The 16347-nt window shown below is 42.4% G+C and overlaps 1 non-coding gene across 1 annotated transcript; it reads left to right on the forward strand.

The window, feature by feature from the left end:
- The first annotated feature begins 245 nt into the window (after positions 1-245).
- Positions 246-352, forward strand: LOC142428322 (U6 spliceosomal RNA). The gene has a single exon (XR_012780244.1). It is a non-coding gene; the product is annotated as a U6 spliceosomal RNA (small nuclear RNA).
- The last annotated feature ends 15995 nt before the right edge of the window (positions 353-16347 follow it).

Raw genomic sequence — 16347 nt, forward strand, 5'->3', positions numbered from 1 at the left:
GAGCAATGGTAGTACAGTGAGCTAACTCCTGGGTCAGTACTTTGAAAGTATCAGTCATTTCACTGGAGAAAGACAAAGTTTCTATGCCCATACATAGTTACAGTGCAAGAAACCTCTGGGGCAGCTCTACCCACAACTTTAAAGTTACTCTGTGTTGGAATCATTTCTATGGCAATGAGTTTGTATCTTTTGTTTTTGGTCTCTTGGAAGAAGTACAGGACAAATGCTATTAAAAAGCAAAGATGGTGTTTGCTTCGGCAACACATGTGCTATAATTGGAACGATACAGAGAAGATTAGCATGGCCCCTGCACAAGGATGACACACAAATTCGTGAAGCATTCCATATTAAAAAAAAAAAAAGTAAAGATGATGAGGTATCAACCTCAATACATGGGATATGTTATGAATGGGATCCTCTGAAGAGACACAATTATTTGTTTTTTAAAAAAAGTTCAAGCAAAATAAACCACCTTCAGTGGCTGTGTTTTTAATAATAGCACAATAATTGTGTTAATTATGTAAGGCTAGGTAAAGATACTGCAAGCCTAGGAAGGATTTCATCTGTTGTAGAAAGGGACATTACCAGTGAGGAATGTTTCTTCAGGGCTTTTTATCAACATAAACAAATATAAGGAATAGGAATTCTCATTTATTGACCAACTGGACACATTTCTAACAGACTCATTCTTTTGATGAAGCCATGAGAAGATATGTCCAACAGTGTAGGAGCCCAATATGCCATCTTTAAAAATCTAAAGAAAATATGTCACTGCCTGATGGAATAAAGAAAACTGTAGTGAAGAAGCAATGGTGACTCTAGATGAGCTAAGAATTCATGTCCTCTGGTAGACCTTTATATCTGGACTCTACTCAGGAAGTTTATTACACATTTCAAAAAACCAAGGCCCAAACTGGGATGCTGATACCTTATGTAACAAGCCTCAAGGCACATAAGGAAGACCATCACAGTTATCCAGTGCTTGGAACCACATATGCATTTGATAGCAATAGACAGCTTCAGAAAGCTCCATCCATTGTGCCCCGCCCATCACACTTTTACCTTATAATCTAACCTCAGGTTTCCAGCGATCACTACCTGACCTTATTTTGTATAATGCAAATACCCTAGGTTTCTGTAGTACTCACCATTTTGTAGTCAAGCTTCTGGAATAAAAATCAATGCACTCTCTAAATAAAAAGCAGAGACACTAGGACATTTGCAGTCAGGTGAATAGATTTGGTTCACAACCATTCAGAAGTTCAAATCCTTGTGATGCTTAAGTGTGCAAGACAGCAGTCGCAGGCTTCTGGCTCCCTAGACTGGCCTGCATTTTGGTATGTGTGGCAAATCTGCAACCTGAAAGAGAAGAGGAGTGATCACTTAGGTATGTCAGGTTGTTGGCCTGCACTTCTTGCCCTAAGGAGTGCCCACCCTGTGCCCCTGAGCTGAAGATTAGGATTCAACCTGAGGTATTTGTTTTAAAGACAGAGCCCACGCTATGCTAATAGAGTCCATTCTTCTCTTCGTCAGGTCCCCTTCATTGACATTCATGTAATGGAAGCAGGTATCTCCTAGTCTCAGAGGATGAATGGATTCCAGGTCTTCCTGAAAGGCAATTAGACCCTGGATTACTGTATAGCCTTGGGAGTTCAATGCTTAAGTTGAGCGTTGGCCTAGGTTTTGAAAGGTTGACTTCATAGAGGAACCCACACACTTTAATTTGTTATCAAAATAGGTGAATTTTCAGGAAGAATCTGTTTTCAAGCCAAAGTCAATAAACTCAATGCTACAATATTCTTATGCTAGTTTTATTGCTATAAAAACATTTACAATGTACTTTAAAAATTTACAGAATTATGAGGTGTGATCAATTATTTCAGTGCTGATACTATCTGTGTACCTTTCTACCAACAGTTTCTTCCCTTTTACATGTTTTTATCCTTTTCCCTGATTATCTCACTATAACACCCACATCTCACCCATAGTTTTGGATTTCTAGGGAGAGAGAAAAAGCTAGTATCTTGGCACCACTTGTGAAACTTGCTCGACCAGGAGCCTGGAGGGGTAGGAACACAAAATGAATGTGACGGGAAGAGGCTAAGCTGTGATAAAGTAGGGAGACATTAGCCTGATGTGGCTAGTCGGATATCCTAGATTGATGTCATTGGCATTGCCCTTTTCAACCCCCCGAGAGTTTCTTAGTCAGGGAGTTGTGAAGTGGCAGTTATTTGACAGGGGTGTATGTTTGTGCCCCTATAAAACTAACATGCAAGTCAGGCTACTAGAAAAATACACAATTTATCTTTGACTCTGTCATGCCTTTCGTCATAAATATCTGGAATATAAGGCTCACCATTCCCCTAGGTCTTAAGTCCAGGTTTCAATCTCAGAGCTCTGAGGCAGGCTGGTTAAAGAACAAGGTTGGACCTACTTGATCAGCATTCTTTCTTTTTAAAAAAATCATTTTATTAGGGGCTCATACAACTCTTATCACAATCCAGTCATATATCAATTGTGTAAAGCACATTTGTACATTCGTTGCCCTCATTATTCTCAAAATATTTGCTTTCCACCCAAGCCCCTGCCATCAGGTCCTCATTTTTCCCACCCTCTCCACTGGCCCCTCCCTCACGAACCCTTGATAATTTATAAATTATTATTTTGTCATATCTTGCTTTGTCCCACGTCTCCCTTCATCCACTTTTCGGTGGTCTGGTCCCCAGGGAGGAGGCCACATGTAGATCCTTGAAATCAGTTCCTCCTTCCAACCCACCCTCCCAAAGTCCTCCCGGTATCACCACTCACCCCACAGGTCCCTAGGGGATCATCGACCTGGATTCCCTATGTTTCCAGTTCCCATGTGTACCAGTGTACATCACCTGGTCTAGCCAGACTTGCAAGCCCATTTGTAGGCCACTGGATATCCCCTTACAGAAGGGTCTTGGAGAGGAGACAAACCAGTCAGGGTACGATGTAGAAACGATGAAAACTACAACTTTCCTCTAGTTCCAAAAAGCTCCCACCCTCCCCCTGCCCACACACACACTGTCATGGTCTGAATCCTACCTTGATCAACATTCTTAATCTAAGCTTGAGTAATTTTAAGTCCTTCCAGAAAAAGTTAGTTTGTGAAAAAAAATTCCCCCAAAACACCCCAAATGGTGATAGTAACAGTCAAGAGAACTACAGCTACATTACATTGGATGAAACAGGGGAATAACACCTCTTTACAGTGCTGGAAATATATTACATTGAGGAAGAAAGCTAATAGTGCCTGGCTATAAAAATACATAGCATCTGGGGTCTTAAAGGCTCAAAGATAAACAAGTGGCCGTCTAGTTCAGAAACAACACAAGCCCTCATGGAAGAAACACATCAGCCTGTGTGACCTCAAGCTGTCACAGGGATCAGGTATCAAGCAAGCATCAAGGAACAAAAAATCATATCATTGTAAATGTGAGTGAGTGCAGAGGGGACTCTCAATGCCCATCAGTAGCCAATTGGACACACCTTACTGAAGGGTTATGGGGAAGAGATGAGCCAGTCAGGGTACAGGGTAGCAACGATGAAACATATAACTTTCCTCTAGTTCTTAAATGCTTCCTCCCTTCCACTATTATGATCCCAATTCTACCTTACAAATCTGGCTAGACCAAAGGATGTACATTGGTATAGATACCAACTGGAAACACAGGGAATCCAGGACAGATGACTCCTTCAGGACCAGTAGTGAGTGTGGCGATGCCTGGAGTGTGGAGGGAATGTGAGGTAGAAAGGGGGAACTGATTACAAGAATCTACGTATAGTCTCCTCCCTAGGGGATGGACAGCAGAGAAGAGGGCGGGGGTGGGGGGAGACAACAGACAGTAAAACATATGACAAAATAATAATTTATAAATTATGAAAGATTCATGAGGTAAGGGGGAATGGGGAGGGAGGGGGAAAATGAGCAGCCAATATTAAGGGCTCAAGTAGAAGGCAAGTGTTTTGAGGATGATGGTGGCAACAAATGCACATATGTGCTTGACACAATGGATGTATGTATGGGTTGTGATAATAATTGTACGAGCCCCCAATAAAATGATTTTTAAAAAGATATTACCTTGAGAATTGGGTTCATTTGACTAAAACATGCTATTGTCAATGGCTTCCTCTGCATGCGAAAGATGGGCACTGAATTAGGCAGGCAGAAGAATAATCAATGTAGTTGAGTTGTAGTTCTGGCCAAGAACACCCCAAGTACCATGAATAGCGATGGTACAAACAAGTCTGTCTTGGCAGAAGTAATATCAGATAAGCAATTTCAGAGGGCTACTTAGCGGTAAAGATGGTGAAAGTTCGTATTAGATACTTTGGACAAGTTATCAAGAGAACAGTCCCTGGAGTAGGATGTTAAGTTGGATAAAGTGGAGGGGCAGTGAAAAATAGGAATCCCTCTATTGAATGGATTAACAAAGTGACTGCAACAATGGGTTCATCCTAAATTGTGAGGTTGGCACAGGAGAGTGTAGTGCTTTGTTCTGTTGTTCACTCAGTGCCTGTGAGATGGAACTGACTCAATGACAGCTAATATGACAACAGCCCAAGAAACCACAAATAAACACCCAAGGCCTGCATAAAGACATGCTAGTGTGCTAGTTATTTTTACAAAGTTATTATTTCTCTTATTAAAAATGGGAAGAAGTTTCTTTAGTTAAAAAAAAGGAACAAACAAGGTGACAAGAAAATCAGTGAGGACTTCCTACCCCTCAATATACCATTCTTTTGGAGGCGAGCTGAAGCAATTCTCTAAGGTCCACACGGGCCGCCATATGGCAGAGTATTTTCATGAATGTGGGCTCTAGGGTAAGGACAGCACACAGTCATCGGTCGTAAGTGACATTTTGTCTTTCAAGGGAAGTGTAAATCATATAGGCCTCTACATTGAGGGGTCAGCTGGAGGATCAAAGGATCCAGCAGAACAAGGAACTAATGAGAGTTGAGTGGGTTTCAGGCTGCTTTAAAGGTCGATGGGCAATTAAATCAAAATAAAATTTCATGAGACCCTTCCAGACTAACTGTAAGATAGATGAAAATTAAAGATTCTGGCATCTAGAGACTACATTATTCGCATAGGATGAATAAACATTTTTTCCTTGTTTTTTTTGTTTGTTTAAGTACAAGTTATTGGGTTCACACATAACAATAGTTTTGAAAGAACACTTACTAATACTTTCTAGGAGACCAGAAATAACCTGTTATCAATGTTCCTGTTGCCCTCACCTGAGACCGCAGGCTGCTCCTGCTGCAAAAGGTGGATGGACTGGCATCAGGTGGGGATTAGTCATTTTTCTCACCACTATATGGGAGCTCGACCAGGAGTCCCATTCCGGCAACTGGCTGGAGATGCTCCGATGTGTACATGCGCCTTGGGCACCTCCATTAGGAGCCTTGTCCCCTTCCACTGGGACCGAGTGGGGACTTATTTTTCTTGTCGCCACTTGGGAGGTCAACTGGAAGGCCCTGTTAAGGCAGCAATAGATCACAGGGAGGGAGCTGCCCTGCTCCATAGGAAACCCTGACCAAAAGCAGATTGTCTACCAATGTTCTAGCACCAGGATCACCACTAACACGAGGTGTGTGACAGGCAGGTGAGGGGGCTGCTACCGTTTTGGTCCCAGCGCATAGTGGGGACTGGCATCCACAGACAGCCATAGCCCAGGCCAGCAGAGTTGGAGGTTATCCAAGCCCAATGGAGGCTCCCTGGCCGTGTCCTATCCTCCCTGCAGTTTAAGAGTCTGTCTTAATCCCAGAGAAGGCAGCTTCGTCCCATTGGCTCCTCAACTAAGCACACACACCCAATGAAAACCTGCAGTTCCTCTTTTTCTGGGCAGGGTTACCATGGTAACAACACATCCCTATTAGGGTAAAACTAATATGTCTCAAGAAGGTCTAAACTCCGCTCACGTTCCCCATTAGAGGGTGAATCATCCAATGCTTGGTGAATTCTGCTTCACAGCAATAGAAAGAGCTGACATCAAAGGAACAAAACGTGACGTCACTGTGAATGCTTGGCCACCACATGCCAGTTGTCCCTGTGATAACTTTTCTGACACCTCCTGCTTAAAAACCAAAGGTCAGAAGGATCGTTAGGCCCCGCTTTCATGGTCTGTATTCGTACTGAAAATTAAGATTAAGCAAACTTTTGCCCTTCTGCTCCACAAGAGTTTCTGTCCTCCCTGAGCTCGCCTTAGCACGCCTGCGTTACCTTTTCCAGGTGTACTGTCCCAGTCAAACAACCCACCTGACCCCACTAAGTCCCTGCCTGCCCGAGGAGGGGCCCCAAGGAGGCTGCAGCTATGGCTCAAAGGAAGCACAGTAAGAAATGCCAGCGAAGGAGTGAGGTGACCTACTCTGTGTATGTGCACAAGGTGCTCAAGTAGCTCCACGCGGACTCCAGCATCTCGTCCAGGGCCATGGGCATCGTGAACTCACAAACCAATGACACCTTCGTGCACATCACCCACCAGGCACCTCAACTACATATTCCGAACTGCTCGACCATCACCGCCTGGGACATCCAGACAGCTGTGCACCTGCTACTACCTGGACAGTTGGCCAAGCGCGCCATGGCCGAGGGCACCAGGGCCAACGCCCACTACACCAGCTCCAAGTAAATTGACCTTCAGCCTCACAACGTTCAAAACCCAAGGGCCTGTTTCAGGGCCACTTCCATTTTCATCCCAGAGAAAGAAGTCAAACACATTGGTAATACCTAATTTTTTGTTTGATTGTTTCGCTTTGGTTTTTGACTCATGCATAGTTTATTTAGTTCGATAGTTTTCATGATGGAGACCTTTTCTTTTTGAATACCCTTTGCGACACTTAATGCACACAATTCAACCATTCAAACATCACAAGAACTGTACAATTAGTACAACAATCAATTTCACAACATTGTCTTTTTTCCCACCATGACTAAATCGCCTTTAAAATGACTTCTGTCATCACCATTAGTTCTAGTGCTCAGTTCCCTCCTTCCTTCATTCGTTGCTCCCCAAAACCCCTTCCTTTCCCCAACTCAGACACCACCCACCCCCACCCCAACGAGACATCCCCTACAAACCCTCCCATCATTTCTTATCTGTAGGCATCCACTCCTGTGCTTCACAAACTGAGAAACCCAACAGAAACGATAACGAACAGAAACAAATTTTAGTGGGAAGGAAAAATAAAACATAGTAATATATAGATAAAAATATAAACATAAAGAAAAAAGCCCACCATCAATATTTTAAAGCCAGGGAGGACGTTTCTCTTATGGACCAGCAAGATATCTTGCACCTAGAACAGACTCTGGTCGGGTCCAGAGGGAGGTCAGCAGAACAGGACCCTGGGGCTCACCTTTGAGCTGAGGAGGCTCAAGGAGTCTCCGGGAGGAGGCGCCGCTGTGTGGAAGGAAACAAGGGAGGGGGTTAGGAGACCCGCAAAGAGAGAATCAGGGAACCCTGAAGCCCAAAACCCAAGGCCAGATCCCCTTTCTCCAACAGGGAATCCCACCATGAACCCCAACCAATCCGAAAGTGGGGAAATAGGACCGGCCTCGGGGACAGCCGCCCATCTCTCACCAAGAGAAGCGCTGGCAGGACTCCTGGGGAGAGAAAGGGCGCTTGCACCCTAGTCAGCAGGACTGCTGTGTGCAGCAGGGGCACCCTAAAATAGCCTCTGCCCACTCGCACGTCCCCGATCCCAGAGCCTCCCACCTGGGAGCGCCGGCAACAAGGTGCTCAGGCTGTGAGCGCTTCTCTGGCACCGCGAGCAGAGCATGGACAGTAGGAGCCTTGCCATGAACTGGAGTTCGGAATAAGACACCGCCACTTCCGGCCCTTTCTGGGCGTGACCCGGGGTGGGAGGAGCTGGCAGGGTCAGGGAGGAGTAGGGTCTCTGCCTTCACTTCCTCTCAAGGCAGTTTTTGTCCCGCCCATTTCTGCTGCTGCACCAACACAGGTGCCTGGTGGGGTGGGCGGGGCCTGGCGCGCCTGGGGCGGGGCTTGGGGAGGAGCCAGGAAGAGGCGGTCCCTGCTAAAGGGCCCACACCTGCGGCTGAGACTGCAGCTGCAAAGACTCAGTCCGCAGACCACAGCCCACTCCAGGCCCGGCCCGGGGAGCCCTGGACGCGAGCCGAGCTCAGGCAGGATGTCAGCCTCTAGGGTGGCGCAGAGTAGCAGGAGAAAAACCGAGAAGAAACCTGCCGCTTGGGAAGAAGCGAAATTGTTGGCGGGCTCCATGGCGGTCATGAATGACATGTGAAGACGGAGAACTTTGTGTGATGTGACTCTCATGGATCAGGAAAGAGAGATCCCTACTCATCGTGTGGTCCTGGCTGCAGCCAGGCCAGTATTTAATGTCATGTTCACAACTGAAACGCTGGAATCAAAGTCCTTTGACGTAGAACTCAAAGACACTGACCTGACATTATTGAACACCTGGTGGAATATGCTTACACTGTGAATAGCAACCATGAATAGCAACAATGTGCAGTCTCTGTTGGATGCAGCAAACCAGTACCAGATTCAGCCTGTGAAGAACATGTGTGTTGATTTTTTGAAAGAGCAAGTGGATGCTTTAAACTGTCTTGGTCTAAGCGTTCTAGCAGCGTGTCTAGACTGTCCTGAGTTGAAAGCCACTGTACACGCCTTTATTCACCAGCATTTCACTGACGTTTACAAAACTGAGGAGTTTCTCTAACTTGATGCTCAGCGAGTAACATGTCTACTCAATCAGGACCCCTGACCGTGAGCACAGAGGAGCAGGTTTATGATGCTGCCGTCAGGGGACTGAGACATGATGCGCCGAATCGCCAGCTTTTTATGATTGATGTCCTCGCTAACGTCAGATTTCCTCTCATCTCCAAGAATTTCTGGTGTAAAACCGTCCCAGTTGAACCCCTCATTCAAGACAACCCTGATTGCCTTAAGATGGTGATGAGTGGAATGAGAGAGCATCTACTGTCTCCTGAGGATCGGCAAGAACTGGCAGATGGAATAAGGCCTCGAAGACCACAGTCTTGTAGATATTTTAACCCAAAGTTAGAAAAAGGTGCATATTCTACACGATCCTGCAGTGAGAATATAACTGCAGAAATGTCATTTGATGCGTGTTTTGCTCTTTAAAATGAGCTGTGTTGATAACTATTTTGTATATTGAACCACGCGTTTTTGGTCTTCAAGTAGAACAGTTTAAATAACTGAAGAATTGATCCCTGATTTTCCAAAAAGTCTCATTCAATAAAGTGTGTTATTCCCTGAAGCCAGCATTATTAGAATTCTATCACAATGTGTTCAGTATTTATATTAAATGCGCCAATCCCTCCCTTATTTTTGTTATTAAACTTTGTCTTGGAAATATTTTGCCATTTACTAGGACCTATCTATATATTTTTCATAATAATTATTTCTAATATAATGATTGCAGAGGCAGCTTTTGTTAGAAATCATTTATCTTGCCTCATCGAAAGTGAACATTAGCTTATAGTCTGATGTAAGTAGACTACTTATTATACAGGATTGTTTAGTAATTATTTTTAAATTCTTGTACTTGGCATTTTTGGGAAATGTTGGAATGATATTAGCTATTAATCAATGAGACCCACCCATAGGTCCCCTATACCTACCAGAAATGGTGGCTTATTATTATTATTAAATTGATCTTCAGAGAACGTTTTCAGTAGTAACATGTAATTATCCAGAATTAAGCTAATCTACTTTTTTTGAGCTAATAAACTTATACACTATTATCTCTATATATTCCTTGAATATAAATGATGACAGGAGGAAAATGTGTATTAATTTGCAGATGAAAAATGACAGAATAGAAAATCTTATTCTTTTTTCTGAATATTGCCAGGAAATGACCTCTTGGCTCTCTATTTTAAAGGTAAATCATACCATTCTGAGGAGGCCAGGGAAGAGAGAACTTTTAATCTATGAGAGTAGGATAATTGAGTTTCAAATAGTTTACTGAGAAATGTAATTAAAAAGTAAAAAGTTTTCTATTTTTCCCTCAACTTTTGGAAGACTATGATCCTGAGGGAAGGAGAAGGGGGGTATGTTGAGCAGAAATTATATGAACTGTTGTGCATTTCAAGGCAGGTTCAGCATTACCATTGGTGTTCTAATTGGAAAATTCTCCTCTAGAGATGACAGACTATTTCTTGTGCTCCTCATTTTAAGTGGGGCTTCCTCTTTTGGTTTGATATCTCTGCATAATGCAGGTGATGGGTTCCGTGGTCCTTTGTGTGCACTGTAGTTTGACAAAATAGCAGGCCATTCTTAGGCCTGGCACACTCTTGATAGATGTTTATGTAGACAACCTAGTTTTTTAATTTGTTTTCCCTCTTACCATATGTATAGATGTTAGGGATATATTTCTTCTATTGATTACATTGAGTTGGGTATTTCTCAACCTACTGACATTCACATATGAGACAACTTCCAATTCTGTTTAAGACCCATGCCTCTATCCTTTTCTGGGAATTTTATTACATACCCTGAAGTCATTTAAGACTCTTGTCTACACTTTCTATTTATTATGCATTCTATAATGAATGTTGGATTTACAGTGTGAACATGGCAATGGTACTTTCATTTTCGTATTCTAACTAGGACCAACAACTCTGTTTTTTCAATAGAATGTGAACACATGTTCTCTTATAAACTTTTATAATTAATAGTGTGATAGACAAGACAGTTTTCATATGTTCAAATATACTATGTGGTTCATTTTGCATAAGCATGAATATAAATGAAAGAGAGGTGTAATACTAAAAAAAAGAAATGAAAATAATGAAGTAATCTTTATGGACATCACAGAAAGCATGTTCTCCCTTTATTTACTGCTTAATAGAGATTAATTTCCTGTTAATAGAGGTTACTGCTCTCAACCCAGATTAGGTGGGTGATAGGATTGAGATGGAAAAACCCTTGCTTACAGTTAAACCTTATACATGCCAATTAAACGTTTTTGTAAACTGTGTTTCTCTACACAGTTGTAAGTGATGATGTAGCAATCCCTGGCGACACAAAATTCAAGATCGTGGATGCTTTTTGAAAGGTGAGCAGGTCCCTTGCACAGTTAAACTGACAATTGGTGTCCAAAAAGATTACAGTTTAGAGATCCCTATGGGGGCAGTTCCAGTCTCTATTAAGAGTGATCTTTAGTCAAAATGGACGGTACATATACAAAACAACATGTCATTCTCAAATGTGATGCAGTCTGGACTCTCTCTATAAGATATTAACCACATGTTTCTTCCTGGTGCTCCTAATCTGAATTCTAGTCCTAGTCAACTGTTTTGGATAATGACAAGTTTGCTCTTTATGATACATCTTAGGTATCATAAATAATTTTCATTTTGTCTTTTAAACTTGGCAGATTATCCTGAGGCCTCTGGCTTCACATACTAATTTCATTTTGAAATTATTATATTATATTTTGAAACTATTATATTTTGAAATTACTTAATTGCTATTTATGTTTTCTTTATTCATTGCTACACTTGACTTATTCTCTATTAGAATGTGATCATCTCTAAGTCTCCTCAATATTTTTTTAAAAAAGAATAAATTTTATTGAGGACTCTTACAGTTCTTGTACCCATACATCAATGGTATCAAGAACATTTGTACATATGTCACAATAATTTCCTAGACATTTCTTTTCTTCTTTTTTAAAATCAATTTACTGGGGGTTCGTACTACTCTTATCAAAATCCATCCATCCATCCATTGTAGTCTTTTCACTTCGTTTGCAGATTTCAATGTGCTCTGCAAATAATTTTGTCCCACGGTCTCCACGTCTATGAATAAGGGCTCTTTTTCACATAGCACTCCATTTCTAGAACCATGTGTCCTGCACACTTCTATTGGACAAACTACAGCGATTTGGTAAAGAATACTGATTGGACAAGACATTGAAAAAATACTCAGTTCAGTTTTCAATGTAAAATAAAATTTAAAAACCTTCAATAAGACTAATGAGTTAAATTTGAGGTATGGCAACACAGAAAATCAGCCTACAAATGTGATGGGCGTATTCAGATAAATGAAAATTTATCTTAATAATGAGTGTTTCTTTGAGGTAGAAACATTTTTCAGAACTAAGTTTTGTGGGCAACTAAGTTTTGTGGGGATTCGTGCTAACCTGGCAAGGGTTAGACTATAGCTATGTTTGCTATATGTAATTTGTTTTGTTTTGTTTTCTCCACAGAGGAGCAGATTCTTCCCACTCTAAATTGTAATGCAGGATTGTGATGCTGGGAATCTACATGGTGATGAAGTGGGAGAACAGGGAGTTTTCTGTGTGTTCTTCTGATTGAGGCTGAATCTTTTATAGCACCTGGGCAGTAAGACTCTGACCTTCATGCCTGTGGTGTAGTTTATAGTTTGGCCTGTCCGTGTTCCTTTACTTCATTGCAGTATCTCCTTTCTTTATCTTGGATCTTTTAATACTTGTTCACTATACCCTCACACTTAGGTCTCATGGGTAAGATATGGGGTGTGTGGTTGATAGGGAAAATATTTTACCTCCAGATATGAAAAGTCAATGGAATTGACCTTCCGCTGGTGAGAAATCTTTTGAGTTGATAAAAGTCTCCTCCTCCAGTGTCTGAAACCCAGGGCTTATTTTGAAAGTTCACGTAAAAATCTGGAGGGGTTTTATAGTCAAAGCCCACAAAATGTGGTGCTTCACTAATGACTGGCCCCAATAGTTTCACACTGTCACAGCAAACAGTACTCAATCTCTAGAAATTTATAAATTTTTAATTTACATTTTTGTTTTATTTGGTTTTTGTTTTTTCAAATACATGGGTTCAGTAGCTTCTGATTCAGGTAAGCAGAATGAAGCCATGCCCCTCTAAATAGACCTCCTCCAGATTTCGGATGACTTTCGATATGCCAATTCACTTCAGTTCTCTGATGGGTGCATGGAAGGACTCTCAGCATCAGTGCATCCATGGCTCACATTGCAGAATACGGAATAGATGCCTGACTCAGAGGAGGAGGAGTCAGACGAAGAGAGAAAGAGCAGGTGTCCAGAGTGGAAATGGAGGGGCAGGGGTCCAGAGAGGGCCTAGAGCTTGTATGTGGGCAGAGAGTTGTGATTATCTCCACGTGATTACACATTATAGAGGTATGAGTGGATAGATAGTATGGGGTGTTCCATCGTCCAGCACCGGGAAACTGATCTACATTTGATCGACCCTTATGCTTTGTCCCTAGGTTCTTTGAGTTGAAACCTGAGAAACCAATGCCCTGGCCTTGAAATGAAGAGCCTCCAACGATTGCTGAGTTTCCATGAGCCCTACGCACTTGAATTGTTTTAGGACTATTCAGGCAAGGAAGGATTTTTTCCCCAGAAAATAGGTACTGCACTCTAGAAAATTTCTGAGTTTGTAGAGATATGTCCTAATCTTATGGCATCTTGCCAATCTTTTTCACAACATTGATGCTATTTTTTAAATTAAATTTTACAACTTATGTTAATCTTGCCAATGTATCTTTAACATATCTTGCAAATTAATTAAATTTATTTAGGGAATACTGTCAGACTTACGGTGATAAATTAATATTTCCTTATATTTCAAATATTGTATTGCTTGGTTGTGAATGTTTTCTTAATAGTTTGCACACTTTTGTATTATTCAATTGGTTGTTTTTCAATTTTTCTTATGTTACGTTTTGTGTGCTGGTTTTTATGTGAAAAGAGGAAGTAAGCAAATTACGCCTATTGAAATAATATTTTGGTATACGTTATTTTAACTGAGTAAGAAAGAATAAGTTCATGGAAGATATAGCTGACTATTTATGAAAACACACTCATTCCATAAGTAGTAATAGTGAAGATGATATAGTAAAATGAGTAAGACTTCCCCCACACCCACCCCAGTGAGTCAGTGAAACATCACTCTACCTCATCACAGACACAGAGGAATGACCCCTTGATTGGTCAGTATTAGTCCATGAGAAGCTGATTTTGTCAGATCTCATCTATGAAATCAGTGAAATTATAGGGGTCGAGTATAAATGGATACATCTGTACCAGTCATGACCAGCTGTCAAACCACATCATGAGATCATGAGATTCACCCCCACTAGCCATCAGGATTCCAGACCACATTTCAGATGAGCAGATGAGCTATGCTGGTGTGTGGCTCTGTCAAATTCTTCAGGTTTCCTCTTATTTATACCTGATGTAGATAAAAAATGCATTCATGGATGTGAATTATATGTACATACAAGTGCCCTATGGAGTTGAACGCTGAAGCCATCACCTCTGATACCACAATAAACAAGGACATTGCCATATAGGTTGCTCTTGAACGACTGACACTGAAGTGCATGCATCAGGAGTGACTATGGAGCTGTATTTTCCTATTGGCAGCCGTGCTGGGTAAGCTAAGACATGGATGAGGCCGGAGGGAAGACTGTGGCAGCTCCAGAGCCCTCGCCTTATGGTTTACTTCCTCGCAGGTGTGCACGCCTAGATGGAGTTAGTAAAGTCTGGGGCCCAGGTGCAGAAGCCAGGAGTGTAGGTGAAAGTGTCCTGCAGGACTTCTGTACACACCTTCTCCAGCTACGATATGAATCGGGTGTGACAAGCACCAGGAAAAAGCCTTCAGTGGATGGGCTGGATCAACACCCACACTGGGAAGTCAACATATGTCCAGGGCTTCACACAGGGCTATGTCTTCTCCTTGGATGCCCCACTAGCACAGCTTATCTACAGATTAGCAGCCTGAAGTCCAAGGACACTGCCCCCTGTGACTGTGTGAGACACACGCTGTGAAAACTCACATCCTGAGAGTGTCAGGAAGCCTGAAGGGATGGCAGCTGTGCTTCAACCCCCTCTTTATTTACAGAGTATGCACCTAGAGATGAGAAACAAAGAAAATGACTTCCTGTGAAATTAGCTCCTCAAGGGAGGAGGATACAAAATACCTTGGTGTGTAGACTTTCCCCATCTCTCTGTGTCAGTACTTCATCGCAGGACCACAAACCATTCAGACTCCATGAAGTGTCATTTCACCATCTGCAGAGACAATGGCAAGAACACAGTTTGTCTGCAAATGGACATTATAAAGTGGAAGACAAGGTTGTCTATTACTCCGTGAGAAAGACAGCGAGAGGAGGTCAGTGTGATCCCAGAAACAAACTCCCTGCAGGGAGAGATCTGGGCCGCACGGGGTGCGCAGGACCCACAGATCACAGGCTACAACCCAAGAACAGGTGCAGATGAGCAGTTTCAGGACTGGTTCCTGTTGTGCTCTGGGGACGCTTCTCCATCTCACTGTTTCACCCAAGGGGTTTCTCCCATTTTTATGAGTCCTGGTCTACAATTGATATTCATGAAGCAAACAATTGTCACAGGAGAAGCTATTGTCCCATGCAGAGAAGGTGGCCTGTTTTACATGTTAGAGAAATGACTCCACCTGAAATTCCAAACACTAGTGTTTGATGAACCCCAGGAATCCTGGGAAACTTTCCCAAACTCATTGAGTGCAGCTGGAGGCGCTGTGTGGTGAAAGCAGTTCAACACTGGAACACGAGCTGAATGTTAGAGAACAGTTCTGTTAACCTGCTTCTGAAATACTGACTCATTATAGAGATCTCAGTGGCTTACTACACATGAAACCCTCTTAGGGTTTCAGGGTGAAGTCAGTAGGGTCTGGTTTAGGATGAGTAACATGTCAGAGCAGAATGACGTTCACCTCTGACCCTCTGTCCTCTCACACAGAAGTGTCCCGGCTGGAGCCAACTATGACTAGGCATTGCCTTTTCCCCTAGTGTTTGCTCTTTTCTAGTTCAGCACTGGTTCACAGTTCATGCGCTCAATGTAAACATGTTCATATATCAAGATCTATATTTTTAAGTGTATGCTCTTTTGAGTTCTCCCTGACACAAACAGCAAGATGAATTAAGTTTGTTTGTTTCTTTGCATTGTTGTAGTTAGGTGCCATCGAGTGGGCTCTGTGCATCCGAACAAAGCACTGCCTGGCCCTGGGCCACCGTCACCATCCGTGTTTGAGCCTGTTGCGGCAGCTACTGAGGGCCTTACATTTTTCACGACCATCTACTTCACCAGTCATAATGCCATTCCCCAAGAACTGGCCCCTCTTGATCTTATGTCCAAAGTGTATTAGATGAAGTCCTGCCACGCTCACTTCTACAGAGAATTCTGGCAACACTAGTTCCCACACAGGGATCTACTACATATTAAGTATCCATCCCCAATGCCATCATCCAAAGTTATCAAGTGTTCTTTGCTTTTTCTAATCTATGGTCAAACATTTTTGGGTGTATGCCA

This window comes from Tenrec ecaudatus, chromosome 15 (genome assembly GCF_050624435.1).
Source record: "Tenrec ecaudatus isolate mTenEca1 chromosome 15, mTenEca1.hap1, whole genome shotgun sequence".
Lineage (NCBI taxonomy): Eukaryota > Metazoa > Chordata > Mammalia > Afrosoricida > Tenrecidae > Tenrec > Tenrec ecaudatus.